The sequence below is a fragment of the Mirounga angustirostris genome, unplaced genomic scaffold, assembly GCF_029215605.1.
Source record: "Mirounga angustirostris isolate CCGP_5_RB_7025 unplaced genomic scaffold, mMirAng1.0.hap1 SCAF_2, whole genome shotgun sequence".
Classification (NCBI taxonomy): Eukaryota; Metazoa; Chordata; class Mammalia; order Carnivora; family Phocidae; genus Mirounga; species Mirounga angustirostris.
In genome coordinates this window covers 74,527,252-74,539,606 of record NW_026991710.1, presented here as the reverse complement: position 1 = coordinate 74,539,606, position 12,355 = coordinate 74,527,252, and the positions used below count along the sequence as shown (strand labels likewise).

The following is a 12,355-nucleotide window of genomic DNA, read 5'->3' as shown; positions in this document are numbered from 1 at the left end:
GAGGTTGAAGTGTTAACATTGGCCAGAGTTATGCCATGAAACTGGTACACATTAATTGAAAAACTATGTTATAATCACCCCTCAAATCAAATAGTCCAGACTCCTTGACGAGGGCATAATTCAAAAGTGAAGCCTCATGGCATCAACTGAGAACACTGCAAACGAACTTTGAAAGTTTTCACAGATTCATTAATTCTTTAACACAATATGTGGAAATTAGTTTGAACTTCAAACAGATTTGAACAAAATATCGTCTATGCTATATGAGATTTACAATGAAGGGAAAGATAGACACAAACCATAAAAAAAAAAAGGTTTTAAAAAGATAATCTTTACTTACTACAATTAAGCTCATTTAGTTTTAATTGCATAAAATAATGTAACTTGAATTTGAGCAAAATATCTACCTATTGAGTTTAATTTTTTCCTGGATATTTTGAATGTTTACTTTAGCAACTTGTTTCTTCATATTATGCATATATTTTAAGGGAATGCTTTAATATATTACAAAAACACAGTTTTTAAATGAAGTGAAATTCATTTGCTAAAATATTATAAAACTTGAAAACCCTGACTTTATGAAGTGTAGAAATGCTTGTTTTTAAATAGAAATATATCTTAATTCCAAATCAAATACCATTCTGTTATACCCCTTCTGCCTTAATCTGTAGGAAAATTAGCTATCACTCTTACTTTTAGAAAGGTTTGCAATCTCAGGTATTTAGAACAGCAATCCCATGATGGTTGTGTTGGTATTTATTGATAGCATTAAAGGTGGGAGTGTGTTTTGAGGTGTAGGTGGGGCTCTTTAGGACCTCCTTAAAATTTGTCTGTGATTGGCAAGTCTGTTTCCATCTCTGTCTTCTATTATTTTTCAAGGAACTTCTATTTTGGGGAATTTATACCACCTAATTTGATACCCTCTATCTCTTCTTTTTCTCACTTTTTTTTGGTCTTCATTTTTAAATTCAATATTCTAGCATATTTCCTTACTTTTGCCTTCCAAGCCTTCTACTGATTAAAAAAAAAACTATTCTGGAAATTTTGTTTTAAAAATGTAAGATCAGGGGACGCCTGGGCGGTTCAGTTAGCTAAGCATCTGCCTTCAGCTCAGGTTGTGATCTTTGGGTCCTGGGATCAAGCCCCACATTGGGCTCCTTGCTTAGTGGGCAGTCTGTTTGTCCCTCTCCCTCTGCCCTTCCCCTCTGTTCATGCTCTCTCTCTCAAATAAATAAAATCTTTAAAGAAAATAAAAATGTAAGATCAGAATAGCCAAGTTAATTTTGAAGAACAAACTTGCTATATTGATAGTATCAGATATTAATACCTAGCAGTAAGCTACAGTAATGAATATAGTGTGATACCAATATAAGAGTAAACCAATAAAATCAGGACTGAGGGTCCACAAAGAGACCCACACATACATATATGGCCATTGATTTATGACAAGGTAGTACTGGAGTGTGATGGAAAAAGGATATATTTTTATTTACCAGTAACTATTGCTGAAAATATTGAATATTCATGTGAAAAAAAATCTTGATCCCACTTCATACTGTATTGCAGATAAAAATGTGATAAAATTATAACGTTTCTACAAGAAAACAATGAAAAATATCTTAATGACATTAGGATTTGTAAAGATTTTTTAAGAACACTCAAAAAAGTGGCACCTGGGTGGCTCATTTGGTTAAGCATCTGCCTTGGGCTCAGGTCATGATCCGGGGGTCCTGGGATCCAACCCCATGTCTGGCTCCCTGTCAGCGGGGAGTCTGCTTCTCCCTCTGCCCCTCCCCCCAGTCATGCTCTCTCTCTCTCTCTCTCTCAAAAAATTAATAAAATCTTAAAAAAAAGAACACAAAAAATACAGGAGAAAATTAGTAAATTGATCAACATTAAACATCAACAATTTTTGTTCTTCCAAAGACATCATTCAAAGAGTGAAAATTCAAGCCACCCATTGGAAGAAGATATTTGCCATCTTATTATCTGACGAAGAATGCATATCCTGTATATTTAGAGATAAAACTCCTACAAATCACTAAGAAAAAGAAAATTCAGAAGAAAAATAGCAAATAGCTTGACTGGACACTTTATAAGCAGCCATCAAAATTACCAATAAACGTATCGAGTAATGCTAAATTCATTAGTCATTAAGGAAATATAAATTAAGGTCACAGTTTAATACTACCATATACCTATTAGAATTGCAAAAATAAAAAAAAAACGGAACCAAGTTTTTTTGTGGTGCAAACTGTTGGTGGAGCAAACTGTTGGTGAGATTGTTATTAGAATCATTTTGGGAAGCAACCTTGCAGTATCTCTTAAGTTGAACATTTGCACATGCTTCGAAGCAGCAGATCTCCGATGTGTAAATGCAACAGAAATGTGTGTGTATGTACAATCAAAGACAAGCTTAATGATGTCCATAGCAGCACTGTTTATAAAGGCCCCAAACTGAGAACAAGTTAAAGGAGTAGAATTAATAAACTGTGGTATATTCCTACAAGCGATTACTATTCAGCAATGAAAGTGAACAAAATGATAACTGAACAATATTATATGAAATAATCACAAAAAGGATTGAGCAAAAGAAGCCAATCACAAGAGTTTATATTGTATAAATACATGTAAAATAAAAAGGCAGAACTAATTAGCATAGTAATATTTGCTGGGAAGAGAGAGATACTGGAAGGGAGGATGACAGGAGCTTCTGTGGTGTTGATAATATCCTATCTCTTGATGTTTGTAACATTGCAAGGATGTATTCACTTTGTTAAAATCATTGAGCTGTACAATTTTTGATTACAGCACTATTTTGCATGTATATTATATTTCTTTAAAATATTACATGAATTTCTAAGACACCTTTATAATTATTCCTTTTTATTTTTCTTATGAGCCTGTTCTTGTTTTATAGATATACTATCTTCTTGATCCCTTGCGCAGAGTAAAATTTTAAGATATTTAAGCTCTCATATGTTCCTAGCATTTTGTTTCATTTAGCTTTTTTCTATTTGTTTACTTTCATCATTTTTTTTTTCCTACAGTCTCCATCAGATATGTGTTGATTCATGGTTTCTATTCCTATTTAAAATGAATTAGTGGGAAGCATTATAATGCACTTAGTGTACATAGGAAGGCTTATTTACCTGCAAATACTGGATTAGGGCAAGTGAATAGTTAATATACTATTATGTTGGTATTTCCCTAAGAAGACAATTAGGAAAGCTTTCCTTTGAAATACATTCACATGGACTCCTCTGTTTCTCCTTCCTAAAAAAGGAAATTTATTTTGAAAATAACTATGTTTTTGCATTTGTCTGAGACTAATGCTTAGACACTAGCTGTTTCCTTCCACTGCTGATATTGAGTGCTGGTTATGTATCTAGGTATAGGACCTGTAGGCAAGAGACTCTTGAATACTGTTCTAATTAATTCCACAATTGTAGTCCTACATCTTATGTTTGCATCCCAGCCTGTCCTAGGATCTTTCCAGAATCTTTATTAGAAGAGTGGTTCTCACCTTTGTTATAACCTCCCTGTACTCATTCTATTTACAAAACCTTCACTTTGCTTCTTAGTCACTGCAATTCCATTCGTATGCCCTTTCCAGAAAATACTTGAAATTCTTCATCTTTTGGTGATCTTTCATTGTTTTGGGTTTATACTTCTAATATCATCTCACTATCATCTTTATAGTGTTGTTGGAAGAAGAGTATAAATGTGTGGACTTAATTTATAACCTTGAATCACAAAGCAGATAAATACATGTTTAAAAACACACGTGTGTGTATGCGTGTATATGTTATAATTAAAGGAGCATTGTAATTAGTCAAAAGATAAACCTGGATTTAAGTTTCACTATAGCCATATATCAAGTAGTTGGTCTTGACCAAGTACCTAACAGTTTGGAGCTTAATTTGTTCATCTAAAATATGGAGATCTATGAATCACAGACCTGTACCTCTGAAACAAATAATACATTATATGTTAAAAAAAAAAAAAGAAGATAATAGGAAGGGAAAAATGAAGGGGGGAATCAGAGGGGGAGACGAACTATGAGAGACTATGGACTCTGAGAAACAAACTGAGGGTTCCAGAGGGGAGGGGGGTGGGGGGATGGGTTAGCACTGCGATGGGTATTAAGGAGGGCATGTATACGCAAACAATGAATCATGGAACGCTACATCAAAAACTAATGATGTAATGTATGGTGACTAACATAACATAATAAAATAAAATTTAAAAATAAATAAAATATGAAGATCTAAAACATGTTAATTAACACATGAAACATAATGTATAAACTTTGAAATGCTGTATGGTTGTGAATGGCTTATTATTTTGTATTTATTGAAAATAATGAATATCACCTTGTTAAGCAAAAATATAAAAAGCATTATATTGTATAACTTAAAAAATGTTGGTTCACATTCAATGCAGTAGTAATTGATGAGTCATGCAGATTTATTCTTGCTAATACTACTAATTATAATAATGAAATTATTCTATCTGTGCCATATTTTCCTAAAGCAATTAAGAAAACATAATAAATTATAGTCTCCCTATTTCTGTTCATCGTATTCAAATATCTTTATATACTGCATAGCTCTTAAGATTAAAATTAGTGCATTTTTTTTTTAACTCAGAAGATCATCAGTATGAGAACCAAAAATATGTACACATTTAATACCTGAATAATGTGGGACATTTGTACTATGTTAACTTAGCTAAAATGGAGCTATGTTTCCAAGAATTCTGTTCCCTGTGTAATTCTAGATTATTATTGCCCACAGGAGAAATATCTGTAAAGTTTGGAAGGCAGAAGGGAAACGGCAGCCATGTGCAGGCTTGGCAGGTTAGTGTTGGATTAGGCACTGCAAACTTGAGTCGTCACTCCTTTGCTTAAAACACTTAGTGCCTTCCCATGCTTTTTAAATATTGTACAAAATCTTTTATAAAGATTATTAGGATGGAAAAATGGATTCTACTATCTACATCTAAAATCTTGTTTTGAATTTCTCTTCCAATCAATCATTATACTCTAAACAACCTGTACTTAATTTAGTTCCTTGTGCAAGCCAAGCATTTTGTCAACTCATGTTCCACAGTCACATATCTCATGGTCCTTCTGCCTGGAAAGCTTTTATCCTGTTTTTGTCAGTCTTACTCCTGTAAATTCTTCAGGACTCAGCTCTGGCCCCCTACTCTAAGCCAGTTTCTATTCCTTTGTTATACAATGTATAGTTTTCATTCAGGGCACGTAACACAATTGTAATGAGAAAAAATTGTGTAATATTTTGTTTTATATCTTCTTCCTCCTTAGAAGCTCAAATTGAACTGGAACTGTGTTCCATAGCAACATCTTCATAAGATTTGTTATATAGGCAAATAAATGAAGAGTTTCAAGTCTACTCAGGATAGTCATAATTGTTAAAAGTAGAAAGATACATAGTATTTCCAATAGTGTTACATCATATGAAAACATTGGGAAAATGGGTCTTTCTGTACACACACACACACACACACACACACAAGCACACACATCACACCCTAAAGCTCTGATACAATTAAAATATAAGAAATAATGTGCATTTCTGTAACACAGACTTAAAATACACAAAAGTCATAATGAGGAAGGAAAAGTTTTAAAAACAAATATGCTAACATTTCCAAAGGAAAATAAATAAAACAATAGCAAAAGATCATGCCATAATGGATTTTTTAGTTCATATTTTGTTCAATTTTATAGTAGCTTGCATAAATTCCATAGCACTGACATATTAATTAACTTCAGAATATATATCCATTGTATTATTATCATTTAGGTAGGGATAGCTTGTTAACTAAAATTAAATGAATATAGCCTGTTACCAAGTATCAATTATGAAAAAAATATGAAAAATACCTATTGAACATACAAACTTTGTTTTCAAGAACTGTCTTAATCTTTGAATATTTATTTCAATTTCTCAAGTTTAATAATCCAATATTCTTAAGTAATCTGTGTTGGTGGATCTCAATCAATGTCTTACAAAAACACATTGTATTTCCATTATAATTAGTTTCTACTGCATGACTCAAACTTCATAGAAGATGTGAATGTACAGAAGGATGATAATATATTTTCTGGTGTCCAATACTTTAATTAAAATTAAAAATGCTATGACTACCATATTGGAGAAACTAATATATTGTCATTGGCAATGGAATAATTTATAATTTCCTGTTGATAGGCTAACATTTCATGAGCTAAGAAAAATGGACTATTTTCAAATGCACTGCTTTACAATAGTGACAAAATTGTCTTTCTCAGTGAAAATGTACCAAAACCCCTCAAAATCAAATGAGAGAAATTCTTATAAAGACTATCTTTGTATTGTTCACATAAACAGTTTAGAGTCTCTAAAATATTTTTATAGTACAATCTACTTGATTATTCTTTCTATAATACCCCCTCTTTATTAATTAGGATGTTGTTATGGCATTGATTCAGCACAATGAATTTCAGTGACTGAATGATAGAGTGTGTCTTTAATTATGACCCACTTGTAGGAAATATTGCATGAAGGTAATTATTTGTCTGACAATGAAGAGAGTTTGAGATGGTCTAATGGATGGTAATGTATATGCATTGGATGAGTTTGATTAGCATTTTCATTGATCAAGAATGTTGGAATTTAGTAACTGGCTTGACAACAGTGATTCCAGTATAATTTATTAATAACTATTGTTATTCTAGAAATGTCATTAGTAAGTTTTGGCACCATATATAAACCTGTAATTCAGCCACTCATTCAATGAATAAATTGAGCCCCTACCATTTATTAGATACTGTTTTAAGTCCTGGAAACATAATGTTGAATAAAACTAATAAGTTCTCTTTCACAAAATGCTTCCAGTCTAATACGATATGGACAGAAAGGTTAAAGAACAATATAAGAAAAGCGAAATAAATAAATATAGATAAAAGGAAATACAATCAGGAGATGGTTCTAAAATTTGCCACAAAACCTCATTTTTTCTTTAATTTTGATACATTATATAGTATTTTTAATTTAAATTCAATTAGCCAACATATAGTACATCATTACTTTCAGATGTAGAGTTCAGTAATTCCTCAGTTGCATATAACACCCAGTGCTTATCACATCACATTCCCTCCTTAATGCCCATAACTAATTATCCCAATCCCCCAACCACCTCCCCTCTAGTAACCCTCAGTTTGTTTCCTATAGTTAAGAGTCCCTCATGGTTTTTCTCCCTCTCTGATGACTTCCCATTCAGTTTTCCCTCCCTTCCCCTATGATCCTCTGTATTGTTTCTCATAGTCCACATATGAGTGAAACCATATGATAATTGTCCTTCTCTGATTGACTTATTTCACTCAGCATAATAGCCTCCAGTTCCATCCACATCAATGTAAAAGTAAATATTCATCCTTTCTAATGGCTGAGTAATGTTCCATTGTATATAGGAGCCTTATCTTCTTTATCCATTCATCTGTTGATGGACATCTTGGCTCTTTCTACAGTTTGGCTATTTTGGACATTGCTGATATAAACATTGGGGTGCAGGTACCCCTTCGGATCACTACATTTGTATCTTTGGGGTAAATACCTAGTAGTGCAATTGCTGGGTCATAGGGTAGCTCTATTTTTAACTTCTTGAGGAACCTCCATACCTTTTTCCAGAGTGGCTGTACCAGCTTGCATTCCCACCAATAGTGTAGGAGGGTTCCCCTTTCTCCACATCCTTGCCAACATCTGTCGTTTCCTGTCTTGTTAATTTTAGACATTCTGACTGGTGTGAGGTGGTATCTCATTGTGGCTGTGATTTGTATTTCCTTGATGCCAAGTGATGTGGAGCATCCTTTCATGTGTCTGTTGGCCATTTGTGTGTCTTCTTTGGAGAAATATCTGCTCATGTCTTCTGACCATTCCATGACTGGATTATTTATTTATTTTTTTTGGGGGGGGTGTTGAGTTTTATAAGTTCTTTATAGATCTTGGATATTAGCCCTTTATCTGATATGTCATTTGCAAATATCTTCTCCCATTAGTAGCTGCCTTTAAGTTTTGTTGACTGTTTTCTTTGCAGCAGCAGCTTTTTATCTTGATGAAGTCCAATAGTTCATTTGTGCTTTTGTTTCCCTTGCCTCCAGAGATGTGTCTAGCAAGAAGTTAATGTGCCTAGGTCAAAGAGGTTGTTGCCTGTGTTCTCCTCTAGGATTCAGATGGATTCCTGTCTCACATTTAGGTCTTTCATCCATTTTGATTCTATTTTTGTGTGTGGTGTAAGGAAATGGTCCAGTTTCATTTTTCTGAATGTGGCTGTCCAATTTTCCCAACACCATTTGTTGAAGAGACTGTCTTCTCCATTGGATATTCTTTCCTGGTTTGTTGAAGATTACTTGATCATAGAGTTGAACGTCCATATCTGGGTTCTCTATTCTGTTCCATTGATCTATGTGTCGTTTTTGTGCCAGTACCATACCAACTTGATTACAGCTTTGTAATAGAGCTTGAGGTCTGGCATTGTGATGCCACCAGCTTTGGTTTTCTTTTTCAACATTCATTTGGCTATTCTGGGACTTTTCTGGTTCCATAAGAATTTAAAGATTATTTGTTCCTGCTCTGTGAAAAATGTCGAAGGTATTTTGGCAGGGATTACATCGAATGTGTAGATTGCTTTGGGTAGCATAGACATTTTAACAATATTTATTTTTCAATCCATGAGCATGGAATGTTTTTCCATTTCTTTGTGTCTTCCTCAAGTACAGGAAGTACAGATCCTTTGCCTCTTTGGTTAGGTTTATTCCTAGGTATCTTAAGCTTTTTGGTGCATTTGTAAGTGGGATTGGTTCCTTAATTTCTCTTTCTTCTGTTTCATTGTTAGCATATAGAAATGCAACTAATTTCTGTGCATTGATTTTATATCCTGCATTATTGAATTCCTGTATGAGTTCTAGCAATTTTGGGGTGGAGTCTTTTGGGGCTTCCACATAAAGTATCATGTCATCTGCAAAGAGTGAGAGTTTGAATTATTTTTTGCCAATTTGAATGCCTTTTATTTCTTTTTGTTGTCTAATTGCTGAGGCTAGGACTTCTAGTACTATATTGAACAATGGTAGTGAGAGTGGGTATCCCTGTCATGTTCTTAACCTAAGGGGAAAAGCTCTGAGTTTTTCCCCACTAAGAATGGTATTTGCTGTGGGCTTTTTGTAGATGGCTTTTATGATATTGAGGTGTGTTCCCTCTATCTCTACACTGTGGAGAGTTTTAATTAAGAAAGGATGCTATATATTATCAAATGCCTTTTCTGCATCAATTGAAAGGATCATATGGTTCTCGTCCTTTCTTTTTTTAATTTGATGTATCATGTTGATTGATTTGTGAATGTTGAACCACGCTTGTAGCCCAGGAATAAACCCCACTTGGTCGTGATGGATAATCCTTTTTACTGTTGGATCCTATTGACTAGTATCTCGGTGAGAAATTTTGTATCCTTGTTCATCAGGGATATTGGTCTATGATTCTCCTTTTTGGTGGGGTGTTTGTCTGGTTTTGATATCAAGGTAATCCTGGACTCATAGAACGAGTTTGGAAGTTTTCCTTCCATTTCTATTTTTGAAACAGCTTCAGAAAAAGAAGTATTAGTTCTTTAAATGTTTGGTATGATTCCCCTGGGAAGCCATCTGGCCCTGGACTCTTGTTTGTTGGGAGATTTGGGTTACTGCTTCAATTTCCTTGCTGGTTATGGGTCTTTTCAGGTTTTTTATTTCTTCCTGTTTCAGTTTTGGTAGTTTAGAAGTTTCTAGGAATGCATTAGTTTCTTCCAGATTTCTTAATCTGTTCGCATATAGTTGCTTGTGATATGTTCTTAAAATTGTTTGTATTCCCTTGGTGTTGGTTGTGATCGCTCCTCTTTCATTCATGATTTTATTAATTTTGATCCTTTCTCTTTTCTTTTTTGGTAAGTCTGGCTAGGGGTTTATTGATCTTATTAATTCTTTCAAAGAACCAACTTCTAGTTTCATTGATCTGTTCTACTGTTCTTTTGGTTTCTATTTCATTGTTTTTTGCTCTAGTCTTCATTATTTCTTTCTCCTGTTTCGTTTTGGCATTATTTGCTGTTCTTTCTCCAGCTCCCTTAGGTCGGAGGTTAGCTTGTGTATTTGAGACTTTTCTAATTTCTTGAGAAAGGCTTATATTGCTATGTACTTCCCTCTTAGGAATGCCTATGCTGCAACCCAAAGGTCTTGAATAGTTGTGTTTTCATTTTCTTTTGTTTTCATGATTTTTTAAATTCTTCTTTAATTTCCTGGTTGATCCATTCATTCTTGAGCAGGAAGCTCTTTAACCTCCAAATATTTGAGTTCCTTCCAAATTTCTTCTTGTGATTAAGTTCCAGTTTCAAAGCATTGTGATCTGAATATATGCAAGGAATAATCCCAATGTTTTGGTATCAGCTGAAACGTGATTTGTGACCCAGTATGTGATCTATTCTGGAGAATGTTCCATGTTCACTAGAGAAGACTGTGTATTCTGTTACTTTAGGATGGAATGCTCTGTATACATCTGTGAAGTCCATCTGGTCCAGTGTGTCATTCAAAGCCCTTGTTTCTTTGTTGATTTCCTGCTTAGATGATCTTTCCATTGCACTGAGTGGGGTGTTAAAATCCCTTACTATTGTATTATTATCAATGTATTTCTTTGATTTTTGTTATTAATTGGTTTATATAATTGGCTGCTCCCAAGTTAGGAGCATGAATATAATGAACTGTTAGATCTTCTTGTTGGATAGACACTTTAAGTATGATATAGTGTCCCTCTTATCCCTTACTACAGTCTTTGGTTTAAAATCTAATTTGTCTGATTTAAGGATTGCTACCCCACCTTTCTTTTGATATCCATTAGCATGATAAATTGTTCACCACCCCCTCATTTTCAATCTGGAGGTGCCTTTGGGTCTAAAATGACTTTCTTGTAGGCATGTCGATGGGTCTTGCTTTTTCAATTAGCAATAATCACGCCTCGGATAAACCTCATTGGCTACAATATTGCCACTGTGCAAAGCTATTGGGTCTTGCTTTTTTATCCAATCTGATACCCTGTGTCTTTTGATTGGAGCATTTAGCCCATTTACATTCAGAGTAAATTTTGGAAGATATGAATTTAGTGCCTTTATATTACCTGTAAAGTCCCTGTTTCTGTATATTGTCTCTGTTTCTTTCTGGTCTATTTTACTTTGGGGCACTCTCTTCACTTACCGGATCCCCTTTAATATTTCTTGTAGGGCTGGTTTAGTGATCACAAATTCTTTTAGTTTTGGTTTGTGCTGGAAGCTCTTTAGTTCTCCTTCCATTCTGCATGACAGCCTTGCTAGATAAAGTATTCTTGGCTGCATGTTTTTCTCATTAATACCCTGAATATATCATGCCAGCCCTTTCTGGCCTGCCAGGTCAGTGTGGATAGGTCTGCTGCCAGTCTAATATTCCTACCCTTGTATGTTAAGCACCTCTTGTCTCGAGCTGTTTTCAGGATTTTCTCTTTATCTCTGAAATTTGCAAGCTTCACTATTAATGTCGGGGTGTTGATCAAATTTTATTAATTTTGAGGGGGGTTCTCTGTACCTCCTGGACTTGAATGCCTGTTTCCTCCCCCAGATTAGGGAAGTTTTCAGCTATCATTTGCTCAAATATATGTTTTGCCGCCCCTTCTTCTTCCTCTGGGAACCCAATAATTCTAATATTGTTTCACTTTATGGTATCACTGAGGTGATTCTTCGAAGCCTCACCTCATGGTCCATTAGTTGTTTTTCTCTCTTTTCCTCAGCTCCTTTCTTTCCATCATTTTGTCTTCTATGTCACTGACTCTCTCTTCTGCCTCATTTACCCTAACTGTTAGAGCATCCATTTTAGACTGCATCTCAGTTAAAGCCTTTCAGTTTCTGCTTGATTAGAATTTATTTCTACGCTAAGAGATTCTCTAGTGTCTTTTATGCATTTTTCAAGCCCATCTTTTTAAATGTTATTTAAACGTTATTCTGAGTTCTAGTTCTGATATTTTACTTATATCCATATTGATTAGATCTATGGCAGAGAGTATTACCTCTGGTTCTTTCTTTTGCTGTGACTTTCTCCTTCTAGTCATTTTGTCCAGAGAAGAATAGATAAATGAGAGAACAAAATAAAAAATATCAACCATGACCCCAGCGAAATACACATTAGACAAATCTGATGAAGTCAGATGCCAAAAAAGAAAAGGAAAAAAAAGGGAAAAAGGAGAGGATATAATCTCATAGGTGGATAAAACGGGGTGATCCACTTGGTCCTGTGTGCATTTTGTTC

The 12,355-nt window shown here is 34.3% G+C and overlaps 1 pseudogene; it reads right to left on the bottom strand.

Annotated features, from left to right (window-relative positions):
- Positions 1 to 11,014: 11,014 nt before the first annotated feature.
- On the bottom strand, positions 11,015 to 11,083 carry LOC123849045 (U4 spliceosomal RNA; annotated as a pseudogene).
- Between the last annotated feature and the right edge of the window lie 1,272 nt (positions 11,084 to 12,355).